This window comes from Pinus tabuliformis, chromosome 4_1 (assembly GCF_031772625.1).
Source record: "Pinus tabuliformis cultivar Carrire ecotype Pingquan chromosome 4_1, CPIR1, whole genome shotgun sequence".
NCBI classification, from domain to species: domain Eukaryota; kingdom Viridiplantae; phylum Streptophyta; class Pinopsida; order Pinales; family Pinaceae; genus Pinus; species Pinus tabuliformis.
In genome coordinates, this window is record NC_142303.1 from 597482869 (window position 1) to 597497283 (window position 14415).

Genomic DNA, 14415 nt, shown 5'->3' on the forward strand with positions numbered 1-14415 from the left:
GGGTGATTCAGTGAGATTGGGCGAGTACCCATCTCCCCTTGGTGAATTCATCCAGAATTCACATGAGCTCTTGTTGTTTGCAGTTTCATTTTGAGAGGCCAGATCCTATGCTATAGTAGACACATTTTGAGGCTCGATCTAATTTGTCGTAGTTGTTTGAGTTTCTTAGCCATTTCTAGCTATTTCATAGTGCTATGTACTCCTATTTTTAGGTTAATATAATAAAGTTGAGATTTCCTTCTGCTCATCATCATTATTTTCATGTTCTATGTTGTTAACGTTTACATGGAAATCTTTTGTTTATGAGTGGAAATTTGATGTGAAGGGTTTGTTCCAAATTTTCTTCATTTGGGACATTACAGTGGTATCAGAGAATCGAACTTGGCTCAGCCTGCGGGTTCGGGTTTTCAGTTCAATTCTAAGTACTTTGTTGCAGAATTTTTATTTGGTGCCAAGAGTTGGAAACGAAGACTTTTGGTATTCTTTGGAAAAAAAATTAATTTATGCCCACTTATTTTAGTTCTTATCCAAATATTTCTTGGTGGGGTTTGTAAGCCAAAATATTATTCTTAAGCCATTAATGTATTATTTGGGCAAAAATTTAATTTTATTCAAGTAGGGCCAAGCTTTATGATGGAATGATATTAAAAAGAAAGGGGCCATGAGCAAACTCGAGAGCCATCAAACTTATTCGTATTAAATTTTGTTATTTAGAGTCTATTACATTTTGGCACCGCTCATTCTATGGCCAAATGTCTCTTTGAAAGCTGCGAGCCAAAATTTGAAACCTTTGGAGGACAAATTCCCTGATTGAATCGTCAAATCAAAGTTGAGTTAAAATTCGAGATTTTACTCATTTTGGCAAGATTATTTTCAGGGCGAATTGGGTATCGATTCTTGGGAGTTGTGCGAGGCCACTAGAAGAGTCGAGTCTTAATCCAATTGGTTAACGTCGAGCACTCTATTGTCGAAGGAAGAACGCATCTGGAGGCCGAATATCCGCCTGTTTTCCAGACACTGTTTGCAAGGGGCCAATTGCTCATTTTGTTTGGAGCCATCAAACCAAGCAACCGAGTTAAGCCAAGGCCGAGTTATGGTAGTTGTCACTTGATTTTTATGTTCCGGGCCACATTCCGGTATCCTTTGTCGAATCATCTCAAATCCAACCCCTGTGACTGCAGTCAAAGTTGTTGTGGTGATCGGGGAATGATCTTTCCATTGCGTTTCCAAGTAGACGAGTCAGAGATTCGAGGTTGTCGATGAAAATTGCGAAAGCCATCGAAGAATTTCAAAGGGTTGAGGAATTCCGCAGCATGCCACAACCACGGGAAAGGAATTTTATTTAAATCATTAAGTTGAATCGAGGATCAAAGAGGCGGAGCCATCAAAAAGGGGTCGAAATTGCTAGCCCAGTACGTACACTGCATGCAAAGTCGTGGCAGTGCAGTACACTTGAGCCGAGTTTATCAATGATGAGGTCGAGCCCCTGTCAGCGTGAATATTATCTACAGTAGCAGGAGTCTGAGTGCGTACAACAAGCAAAGAGTAGTGTTGGAGCGTTGGCAACTTAGTATGGTGCATAGGCACAATGGGTGATCAACCGCCTTCGAACAATTTTTCCAGAAGCTCAAAATAGAGGCACTGCCATTATATTCGTGTTTATCGAACGTTGATCCATGAATTTGTAACGGTTCAAGAGGGATTTCGTGAATGAATCTCCGCCATTTATAGCTTGGTCGAGACATCTGGGGATCGAACTTCGTATAGGGCGAATCACCAAAGGAAATTCCGAGCGATTGAATGACAAGCAAGGAGTTGTGCACAAAATGGAGGATGGCCGACACCATTGATTTGCAGAGGTCATGAACCGTCAGCAATCTTTGTGCAAGCCGAGACAAAATTTTCAAAAGGTTGATTTATTTTTGAAGGAGTCGGTTAAAGCAAACCGTATTTCTGTAAAAAGGGTTGACTGTGCATGCACATTGTGATTTGGGCGTCGCAGCAGGAGATCTTCAGATTCCTAGCGGAGCACTCTAGGTTCATGATATGTTGGCTAAATTATTTTTGTTGTTAGAATTCAATATTCTTCTCTCAAAATGTCCAACCAATTATTTTCTTATTATCTAATCACAAGGACATCAATGAATGATTGTATTGTTGTGCATTAGCTTTGTATATGTTGGATGGAGGGTGACAGGGTTTATGCATAGTTGAAGTTGCCACATTGTTGTATCATGCTTAGTGTATGGCAAAAGTTTATTTTTTTGTGTATTGATATAGTTGGGGAAGATGTTTGAGTCATTGTTGTTGCCCTATGGCTAAGTATGTTATGTGAAGGCTTAGAATCGAATTCTGTCAGGGTTAGGATTATTGAGCTTATTGTATGACTGTGTACTCTTGATGAACAGCTGTTGAGAAAGTGCATCTACTACTGCCAGAACAGTGAGCCTATATGTAGGGTAAGATTGCTTGTATTGTTGCCTATGTTACTATATGAACATAGAGAGAGAGAGTGCACATATAGTAACCAACATTTTATGTGAGAGTTGTTGCTAGGCTTTAATTGTTGGGTAAAACTTGATTTGTGGAGACATTGCATGTATCTTATTATGCCATGTGAAAGGTCTATGTGTTAAGCTAAATTTAGTTTGATGCACTTTCCACTGTTGAGATAGACATGGATCAAACCTTTATAAACTCCCTTAATAAACCAGTAGCAGAAATCAATAGACCCTTCTCAAATGGACTCTATGCCATTCTTCAGAAAGAACAACCAAGAGATGCGTAGGAGGGGTAGGAAATACGACAAAAGATTTTTTCCCTTGGAACAGATTTGAAACACATGAGAGTCACATAGAAATTCCTCTTCAAAATTTGATGAACTTGATGCCCTCCTTTCCAAAGTGAGCCAGTTAGAAGGGAAGAAACTAATTTGGGCTCTAAAACCAGCTATGCTTACTCTCATACAACACAAGTTCTTGGAGGAACCTTGTGAATAGGTTAGACTTCCATTTGCATCTTGTCTCAGTAACATAATGAGACTAACCCCCCTTATAACTCCTTACAATGATGATATTATGAGGAGAGTTTTCGGACTGATGATAGAAACTTTATGAGATTTGCACGACAGTGTAGGCTCTACCTTCGGGAAGAAGCTTGAGACTTTAGGAGTTATGGCCATGACTAGGACTTATGAAATCACGTTTGATCTAGAGTGTGATAGTATGATCCTACAGATGTTCCAACGGTCTGATCCTATAGATGTTCCAACGCTTCTTCAGCATTAGGAAACATCATCCTCACACAGTGATAGCACACATGCAGTCCATCTTGTCATCATGTATGAGAGGTCGTGACGCCATTTGCCTGGAGTTGCAGTCTCGATTGTTGTCTGTTTGGAGGAGAGAACAGTTGGTCTCACCTGCTAGTTATGAACTCGCCGAGAGGTTGGTTGAGCAAAACATTGGGTTGTTTAGGAGACAATTGACTAGGGAGGAGCAGGTCAGGTTTGGGAGATCATGTAGCAAGAATGAGATGAGGAGGAAGGGACTTTGCTTTGTCTGCAAGGGACCTTGGGGACCTGACCACTCATGCTTGAGTGACGCTAAGGAGATGACAAAGGAGGAGATTCCTTCTGATTTTCAGGGTGAGGACTCTTCTTTGGATGAGTCCATGGGTTCATACAATGATACCTCTGAGGAGCATGAGTAGTCATGTGGAGTTGGTGACAGTAACCCAGATATGCATCCATGCGTGGCAGAGGAGTATGATGAGCAATCGATTGTTCCCATGAGCGGAGGAGATCCACGAGCAGCTGAGCGACTGATGATTTGACATAGAGAGCACATAGAGGAGTACAAGACAGTTGATACACACAGTGTGTGGGATGGGCCATTTTTGGATAATCAGCTAGTGGCTCATGTTGAGCCCATGATGGAGGATGAGCAAACATCCGTGGGGCCAACCATTGGAGTGGAGCAGAAAGGTGTGCAGGCAGCCTCCAAGGAGGTAGTATTTGCAGACACTTGTCCTTAGGAGGTGCTGGAGATTGACAGGGTAGTTTTGCAGGCGCCTATTAGGCAACGAGAGTTGTTGGAGATGGTGGTGAATCCATCTTTGGGCCGACCCATTAATGAGGTGCCGGTAGATGCACGGGCAGCTAGAAGAGCTGCAGGACATTCAGGGAGCAGCCCTCTCCAGGAGTACAGAGATAGGGCTTGCAGCACATTTTAGCCACTTGTACCCATCACAGGGAGAGAGGAAGGGCTTTCTTGATGGATATTGTTGATTAACCAGATAGAGCATCATCAATTGAGCAAGGACCCATATTAGCCCAGTAGACTTGTTCCTTGCATAGGTGTCCATGCATTGGATTGGCAAGAGATCATGAGTTGGTACCCTATTGATGGAGTATCATTTATAGTTAGGAACAATGTATTGCAGGAGCCCTTAGAGGTGAGGGATATTACATGCTTCAGTGGGCAGCAAGATGTAGGCTAGCCACTCAACAGTATTTCAGCGCAGCATCAATATGATGAGATTGACCTTAGTTTACGCCAAGGGTTGGATTGGAGAGAGGTGATGAGTTGGTACACTGTGGATGGAGCAACGTTCATGGTTGGAGTTTTAGCACAACGGGAACAGGAGTCTTGGAGCCTTGATACTTGTTCTTGGTGGCATTGGGATCTAGGAGGATTTGTTGATGACAGGTTCAGTCAGAGATTAGTATGGGATCTGGGTATTGAGGGGTCCGTTCATGGAGGATTGACACAGGAGCAGGGCATCACCCAATGGTTCGTATGGGATCTGGGTATTGGGTCTCAGTTGCGTTGTGCCACCAGATTGGTCCACGGATTTGGATTACTTGAGGGCAAACAATCTTGGGGCAGGAGGACTGTAATGTCTCCATTTTTATTTTTTTCCATAGTACAACCAGGGTGGATTTCCAGGGCAGGGGATGGCCAGGTCAGTGGAGCAGGTTTATGTCACAGGGGTTCTGATGGAGTTTTGAGGAGTTTTCTTGGGGTCTGATGGCATTCTCTTGGCATATTCATCATTGTGAGTAGTTCCGCACATCTTTTTTTTAGTTTTGTGACTTTCTCATAATTCCCGTAAAATGGGGTTATTATTTGCATAACTTAGTTAATTATGCTCGAGGTGGCATTCCAGGGAGATTCATAGATGGAACACCTCGGTGTAATAGCTCGTTGGAACCAGAACGAGAAGATCTATAGGATGGGATGCTGAGAAGTGACTTCCAGTGTGCGAAGAGAGTATGGTGGGCGATTTATCATTTTCCTTAGTTAAAAATGACTTTAATTAGTCATTTAATTACGGAAAAATAATTAATTGGAGGAAATGGGCCAAAAGTGACTTAAATAAAATAAAATAAAAGGGGTCCCTTAAGATAAAGTCAATGGAGGAGCTTCTAGAATAATAATAAAATAAGATGCTTCTGGAGGCTTGGAGATCTATCCATCAGATCTATAAAAAGAGGAGGAGAAGATCATTTGGGACATCTTGGAGTTGATATTGTTTCTTGTATGAGAGGTTGAGAACTTGGTTCTCTACTCCATTAGTAGCCCTAGGATGGAAACCCTCGGGTGATTCAGTGAGATTGGGCGCGTACTCATCTCCCCTTGGTGAATTCATCCAGAATTCACAGGAGCTCTTATTGTTTGCCATTTCATTTTGAGAGGCCAGATCCTGTGTTATAGCAGACATATTTTGAGGCAAGATCTAATTTGCAGTAGTTGTTTGAGTTTCTCAACCATTTCCAGCTATTTCATATTGCTATGTACTCCTATTCTTGGATTAATATAACAAAGCTGAGATTTCCTTTTGCTCATCATCGTTATTTGCATGTTCTATGTTGTTAAATTTTACATGGCAATCTTCTGTTTATGAGTGGAAATTTGATGTGAAGGGTTTGTTCCAAATTTTATTCATTTGGGACATTACACAAAACCCCTATCTAGGGGAAAGCCCAGTCAACAACTCTTGCTTTAATAGTTTCACGAGATGATCCAAGACTCCTTGACCTAGACACAAACTTCCTCCAAACACCAAGTCAACCCTTCCTTTCTTCTACAGATGATAACCTTCCAGCAACAATTTTTACCTAGCTCTTCGATCTAGTAGCAACAGACTTTCGACCTTCCCAGCAACAGAACTTCGACCCAGCACAACTTCGACCCAGCAACAAAACTTCGACCCGACATGACTTCGTCCCAACTACAAAACTTCAACCTAGTAGTAGCATCAGAACTTCAACCCAGCAACAAAACTTCGACCCAGAAACTTAGACTTTTATTCTTCTCCAACAATTCTCCTTCTCATAGAATTTCACACTTTTTCTACTTCTCCTTCTATATCGAATTTGTGTGAGAGTGTGTCTTCCAAATGAATCAAATTACACTGTATATATACCCTTTTTTGGAGTTCGAATTACCCTCATGTAAACTGACTTGATCAGGTAAGGGCTGACTTGGTGTGGAGGTGACAAATGACTTATTGGACTCAATAAAAATTCTTTTTACATGATTCAAAATCCCAAGAAGGGTCTCACAAAATTGGACAATGACTTTAATGACTCAATATAAAGCCTAGAAGTCCACAATGGGGACTTTAACATATAACATGATGACCCAAGCATGAAACCCATGCTTTAATAATCATAATAATAATAATAATAATTTATTTTTCTTTCTTTTGATAAATACATTTCATTATGACTCAAATACAATTTATGAAGACCAAACCTAGTTACATTCTTCAACACTCCCTCTTAACTAGGGAGGTATTCATAATTACACATATATATACAAGTACATGGAAGATCTCAAAACACATGAACCATGAAGATTTTAGGCACTTACAGTGTCACGGACTAGATTCCTGACCAGGGAAATCTATCTGGGTGGCACTAAGATGGACTAAAGCTTTCAACTTCTCTAGGTACCATTAGGCTTACTTAGTAGCCATCAACCCAGGGAACTAGATGCATAATGCAAGGTCAGAGCTCTATGACCAATGCCACCCTCCCTACATCGGGAACTAGACATCAACACACACGCCGGCCAGATGTCCTCCCAAGCATACAAAATGCCTCGACACATCAAATCTCTCTCGATCAAAAAAATCGGTAACATTGAGCATGCTTCCAAAAACTTCGAGAGATTTACCTGAACAATCACAACCCCAATCAATAACAAACTTTCAAATAAGTAAACACAAACCTTCGGGGTCTTCAATCATCTTGATACTGCTTCAAAATTTATTATAATAGGACTTAGAGGCTTCCCAAACAAATATTGACAGAACTTTCCTCAATCATACAACTTCCTTTCCTACTTCACATGCATCAACATATTCTACAATCGTATCCTGCTTTCCTTCTTTCAGCAGTATTTCAATATACATTCTCCATTTTCTTCTTCAAGGTATCCATCATGACTATAATATGCCCTCCCTCTTAACTTGGGAGATATCCTTCTTTCATGACTATAATATGCCCTCCCTCTCAACTTGGGAGATATCCTTCTTTCCTTTATCTAGGTTCCCTCTTAACTTAGGGAGATCAACTTCTTTCTATGACATCAGAGAATCTTTCATGGCTTCCATCCTTCTTATCAGAGTCATCTTGATCATCATCATTCATATAACTTCCTTCATCATGCTTATCAAATCAACTTTACTTACGAATATCTTCAACATCTTGAAGATTATGTACCTGCACAACTTAAACAACAAGTACAACCAAAATACATATATAGAAGCATGGATTTAACTATATCATAATCATGGAAGCATTATACTTTAGATACCAAATACCTAAACTTAGTTAGGTTCATAGTCAGCAAGAGACACATACTTCTATACTTCAACTTCTTGCTTGGGTTAGGTTATAACCCCTAGATCACATCAATAACTCAATCAAGGTATTAGTCTCATTATATGTAGGGCCTCAATATTTCTTTCAAAGATATGAAAAACTCTTTTATGACATATCGCAAACCCTAGAAGCAATTTAAACAAGTACAATTCAACAATGCATCTAACAACTTTCAGAAATCATATGTTAGACTTCTACTAGAATTTAATGCAAACACAAGATTCCATCTTTGAGACACAAAGCCTTAGATATCAATGATCAAAACCAATTACAACACAATTCAAGGTTTCAACAACTTGACCAACTTCTACTAGGGTTTGTTGTAAACCCTATATTCATCATTAAGGCTAAACAATATCATTATATCCTAGAATATCAAACTTTGACTAGGACTTAGTTACAAACCCTAGAACTATCAACAATTAGGTTAGTACATATACATATCTAGGATTTCATAATCATGCACAAGCATACAACATATATAAGATAAACCTAATGACACAAACATTGATATATTAGACATATAATAACCTTGATTAGGTTAGGGTTTCGATTAGACAGACAAACATACACCTAGGGTTTCATTCCTAGGAGCTTACTCTAATTATTATAAGGGTTTTGCTCATAAACCCTAATTTTCCAATCCTCTAAAGGTTTTAGATTTCAATACATAGATATTACCATTCAACCTTAAAGAATTAGGATTTCAATACATAGAAAACCCTAAAGGACTAAGGTTTCTATGATAGTGTCAAAACCCAAACATGTCATTACCATAAAAACCCAAAATATCAAAGGAAGAATATTTTCTAGATTTCATCAATAACCTTAAGTAGACTAGGTTTTTCAAATTAGCATCGACATACCCTTAGGTTAGGGTGTTAGGGAGAACCTTTTTAGGGTTCCACAAAATGATGAATGAGTTAATGAAGGTAGATACAATCTAATGATTAATCACCCAAATAAGAATCTTTATGATTCAAGGTCCTAGACATAACGCTTGTTAGTAAAGTAGATTTATTAAAAAAGAATGAATATACCTTTATCACGAAGAGAATAAAGCTTATGGTCTATGACATACCTTTGAGTTGTTTTCTAGACAAACCTTGTAGGACATCAGTTCCAATAGGACTTCTATCATGCTTTGTGAGTTCTTCTCCACAACCCTTGAGCAGATCAATAGGCTTTCCTAAACAAGGAAATATGAAAGAAATGTTATTAGCGTCTAATACAAACACATCTAGATAAGAGAGGGAAACCAAATAAAACATATAATACAAGGAGTAAGATAATTATCTTTGGAAAAATGGAGAGGGCTCCCTCTTAATCCAATCTCGAGGGATACCTATAACTTTATCAAAACAATTCAAAAATGTTTTTCCAAATCATGTTAAACCTATAAATGCTAGAAATCAAAGCATAAAGGAAAACAATTCAGAACTTAGGGTAGAAGGACATGTAAGGGATAGAGTCCCTAGAAAATAGGTTTTTGACTTTGGATCCTTCCATCTTTTTCTTCTTTGGTGAACCTTCATTAGCAATGTTTGCTTGATCCCTATTTCTTCTTTGATTCTCAAGACAATTACTTCTATGGTGACCCATCTTGTGACAATTGTAGCATTCATTCTTGGATAGGTCTATATTCTTCCTTGGCCCTTTGGACTTCTTGAAGGTTCCTTTATTCTTGTGATGAGAAAAATAGTCATTCGAAGTTTCTCTTCTTCACTCTCCTTATTGTTTACTAAAGATATTCTGACTCCTTCTTGACTGCATGCATTCTTGAATGTAGGAGTATCCTTCCAAATCTCGAGCGGAATCTATGTTGAGTATATATGGGATGAGGTTATCCTTTATTCCATCCACTATTAGGCTCATGGCCAAAATCTCTGTTTCTCTAAACTTTGCTTTCACTGCTTCACTTGATTCATCTGTAAACTTCTTTACTTTTCCTTTGACTAGATCCAAGACTTTATTCTTTTCGAGGAGGATGCTCCTTCTAATTCGTTTTCTCCAGTTATTGAGTTAGACATGGTTCTTGAAGATAGTAGGCTTCTCTTCTTATATGATCCCCTTTGATGACCCTTATTCAACTTCTTGAGATTTCCTTATTCTCCTTTCAATAGATCTTCAGGTTGCCTTTTTCCTTCTTCTTCACCTTAGCTCTGATACCATGTTGGAAAATCAGAAAGGCAAAAAGATTTTCTTTATGTTGATAATTACTTGTGATATTCTTATGTTCTTATTAACTTTCTTGTGTTCTTCTTTTAACTTAGTTCATCAAGAAATTACCAATAACCATAACACGAAGATTAAAGACACCAGATGTAGGCGGACAGCCAGGGCAAAACCCCTATCTAGGGGAAAACCCAGTCAACAACTCTTCTTTTAATAGTTTCACGAGATGATCCAAGACTCCTTGACCTAGACACAAACTTCCTCCAATCACCAAGTCAACCCTTCCTTTCTTCTACAGATGATAACCTTCCAGCAACAACTTCGATCTAGCACTTCAATCTAGCAGCAATAGACTTTCGACTTTCCCAGCAACAAAACTTCGACCCAACGATAGAACTTCGACCTAGTAGCAGTAGTAGAGCTTCGATCCAGCAACAAACTTTGACCTAGTAGCGACAACAAAACTTTGACTTTTATCCTTCTCTAGCAATTCTCCTTCTTCTCTTAGAATTTCACACTTTTTATGCTTCTTCTTCTTCTATATCAAACTTGTATGAGGGTGTGTCTTCCAAATGAATCGAACTGCACTGTATATATACCTTTTTCTGGAGTTCGAATTACCCTCATGTAGGCCAACTTGATCAGGTAAGGGCCGACTTGGTGTGGAGGTAACAAATGACTTATTTGACTTTATAAAAATTATTTTTACGTGATTCAAAAGCCCATGAAGGGTCTCACAAAAATGGACAATGACTCTAATGACTCAATATAAAACCTAGAAGTCCTCAATGGGGACTTTGACCTATAACATGATGACCCAAGTATGAAACCCATGCTTTAATAAGTCATAATAATAATAATAATAATAATTTCTTTTTCTTTCCTTTGATAAATACATTTCATTATGACTCAAATACAATTTATGAAGATTGAACCTAGTTACATTCTTCAAAAATTGGGACGATTGCACATATATATTCTCACCTTAGAAAACTCTCACTTGGATTGAGAAATTTTGGAGGAGTTGTCCACCTATTTGACACCATTTCACCTAACACATGTGGACGTCTTAACTTCTAAGGCTAGACATTGTGTTGGTTAAGGGAATTTATTTCTATGAGAACAACCTTACCATGTTTTGGGGATTATACCTTGCCTCTGGAAGGGATATTGAGCATCTTGATTCTAGTTGACATCATATTTTGTCAGATGACCTTCTCTTTGATGGGTTTGTGTGTGCTTGGCATATTTCACTTGCATGTTGTGTTAGTCTACTTTACCTCGTGAATGATAAGTTATGTTCTTGTAATTCTTTTATGCTAGATTTGTTGGTTCATGTAGCTTGGACAAGTGTTCTAGTCTCAAGTGGTGTTAATGCAGCGAAGAACACAAGTGGAATAATTATCTCCAAGCCCAATTTATTCTATAAAGTGAAAATGTCTTAATTAGATTATTAACTAGTTTTAATTTTTTTCCTAACTTAGGGAAATGGGTTAATTAATTAGTGTTAATTGAAACAAGTCGATTTGTCTCTAGTGACTTCTAGAAAAGTGACTTGATGTTGTCAATATGATCTTAGCCATCAATTATGATTAGATCGTGGTCGTTGATTCGTCAATGAGAGATTATAAGAGAAAATCGATGGGGCACTTGGAGACACAAAAATTCGAGTAAGCAAGGGGACAGTGATAGCTCAAAGGACACCAACAGCAGGTTCAATAGTGATTGAGATCAATTTGTTGGAGATAATTTCTTCACAATGATTTCCAGTTTCTTAGTGACAGAGGGAGATCAAATTATTCTGCAGAGGCCGAGTTTCTCCAAGTGGTGTGAATTGATAGAGAGAGGTCGATGTACAAGAGAGAGGTCAAGTTGTTGGAGGAAGAGCAAAGTTTCCAAAGTGATCGATTTGCAGAAGGAAAGTTGAGATTGCCAGAGATCAATTTTCCAATGGAGGTCGTTTTATTATGTCGGGGAGTGCGAGTTGCCAGTAGAGGTCGAGTTATTCTCTAGGCCAGACATGTGGGTCGATTATGCGCCAAACAGGAGGGCCGAATTGATTCAGAGGGGCCAAATAGCTTCTATGAGGTCGAATTAGCTTGCAGAAGTGAAGGAAATAATTTGTTGGTGCTTTGCTAATTTTTTTTTTTCTATGTTAAGACTAAACTAAGTACTCACGGGGAATTGAACCAGTGACCTATCGCAAGGAGTGCCTTAACAGCGCACTCATTCACCGTCAATCCAAAGCCCCGTGGGCGGTGCTTTGCTAATTTACAACAAGCAGTGTATGTATTATTTCAATTATAGATTTGTTGAAGATTAGTAAAACCCTCATTTGCAGAACAATAGAAAATCTGAGGGCAAAAGAAGCTTAGCGTGTTGATTTAATAATAGTATTCGAAACTGATAATTATTTTTCATGATTATGATATTTTCACATTCTTATTTAATATTCCATCATTCATTAATTATACATAAAACATCAACTATACAACATTTGAGACAAAAGGATCATAAAGAGATAGCCACACAAGAACACGAGATTTACCATGGGAAAACCCACAATGGGGAAAAACCCAGCGAACCTTTTCCTTTGAGAATTAATGCAACAAGCAATACATTAAAGTCAACTAACCAACAAGATGACCAACCATCAAGGACCAAGTCAACCCTCCACAATTTTGTCCACAAAGATCTCTGCAACAAGGTCTCTGTACGACCAACAACTCTGCCTCATAATTCACACTTTGCCTCAAAGATATACCTCAGAAAACAAGTCTCCAAGAGGACTGAAGCTTGTCCTTTGTCTCAGCCTTAGATTATGCTATAGAGCTTTGCATCATACCTTAGAATATGTGCCTCGGACTTCGCATGGTTGCACATTGTAATGTGCCTCAAACCTTCACACAGTTCCACAAAGATATATCCTCAGACTTGGCATTATTCCACAGAACCTTCACACTGTTCCACAGAAGATGTACCTTAGAAAAATCGCACAAGATTCAACCTTATTTTATTGGTAGAGTGGGCAAGTATCCTCCTTTTGGTTTTTGTCCTTATACTCCTTGTTTCCTTCGCTTGAACAAAGATAAGATGTGTGATCAAAGTGTGTCTTTGGAGGAGAGCCAATAGGTTCTATTGACCCTGCTGCCTACACCTACCTACAAGTTAGTGGTAAAAGCCTTCAACCCCACAAGATGTGGTTGGTGGTAGGGAACTCAGAGAAGGGACTGCCACACTAATCCTGACTCTCTCCGTTTGAGCTATCCCCTGGTTAGCTAAGGGGGCTGGTCCCTAATGAAAAGTTAAGTTAAAAGATGTGAGTTTCTAGGAGAGTGTTATAGTGAAAATGGATTACTTTTAAGGATTTATGAGCAACTATGAAGTGAGCAACTTGAAATAACAATGCCAATCATTAATATGATTAAAACCCATAAAACTAGTGCCTTATAAGGAATTTTCTCAACAATTAAATATATATTTGCTCAAAGTAAAATGCAATGCTCTCAAAAAAGAAAGCAAAGTAACCTTGAAATGTAAATAAGAATTGTTAGCACAAGATATGTAAGATACAAAATGCTTTTGAGATAATCAAATTTATAAATCAAAACATGTGAAACATATCTTGCCAAAACCCAAAAATTATTAATTAACTTGGAAATGTAAAAGAAAGAAGTGCTAAACCAAGACATCAATATGCAATTAGACTTGAAGCATGAAAAGAAAGCACTTGTTTGAAATTATTACAATACTTGCTTTTGGAATAGACTTTACAATATGAAAACTCAAACCATCAAGAGACAAGTAAAGTGAATGTAATGGAAAGTCCTTAAATTTTATTAATTATCTCTACAACAAGATTACAATTTAACTCTTCAATCCTCAGTCCTCACCCTCGTCCAAAGATATGGATCTCACAGTGAGGAGTCAATAGAGGAGTAGAGGATCTCTAAGATGTTTACTTCAGCCAACTTATGTTGGAGATAAAATTTTAATGAGGTTTGGGGCCTTCCTACACTAAAATGATGAGGTGAAATGCAAATTATGTTAATTCCCCAAATTAAAATAATGATACATGCAAATGCCTCAAAGAGATTGATTTGCAATGCTTGAAAATGAAATAGTTTTCAACATAAGTTGCAATTATAACTTCAATTGAAGGAATAAAATTAGCTTACAAGTGTTGCATGTGTTTCATCAATGAATTAAAATGATACGAGTAATTTGCTTGAAGGTAAAATTTGTTTCAAATAGACAATGACAATAAATTGCTCCAATATTCAAGATAACAATGTAGCATAAAATTGAAGCATGTATTCAAGTGCTCATGAAACAATTTACCAAGG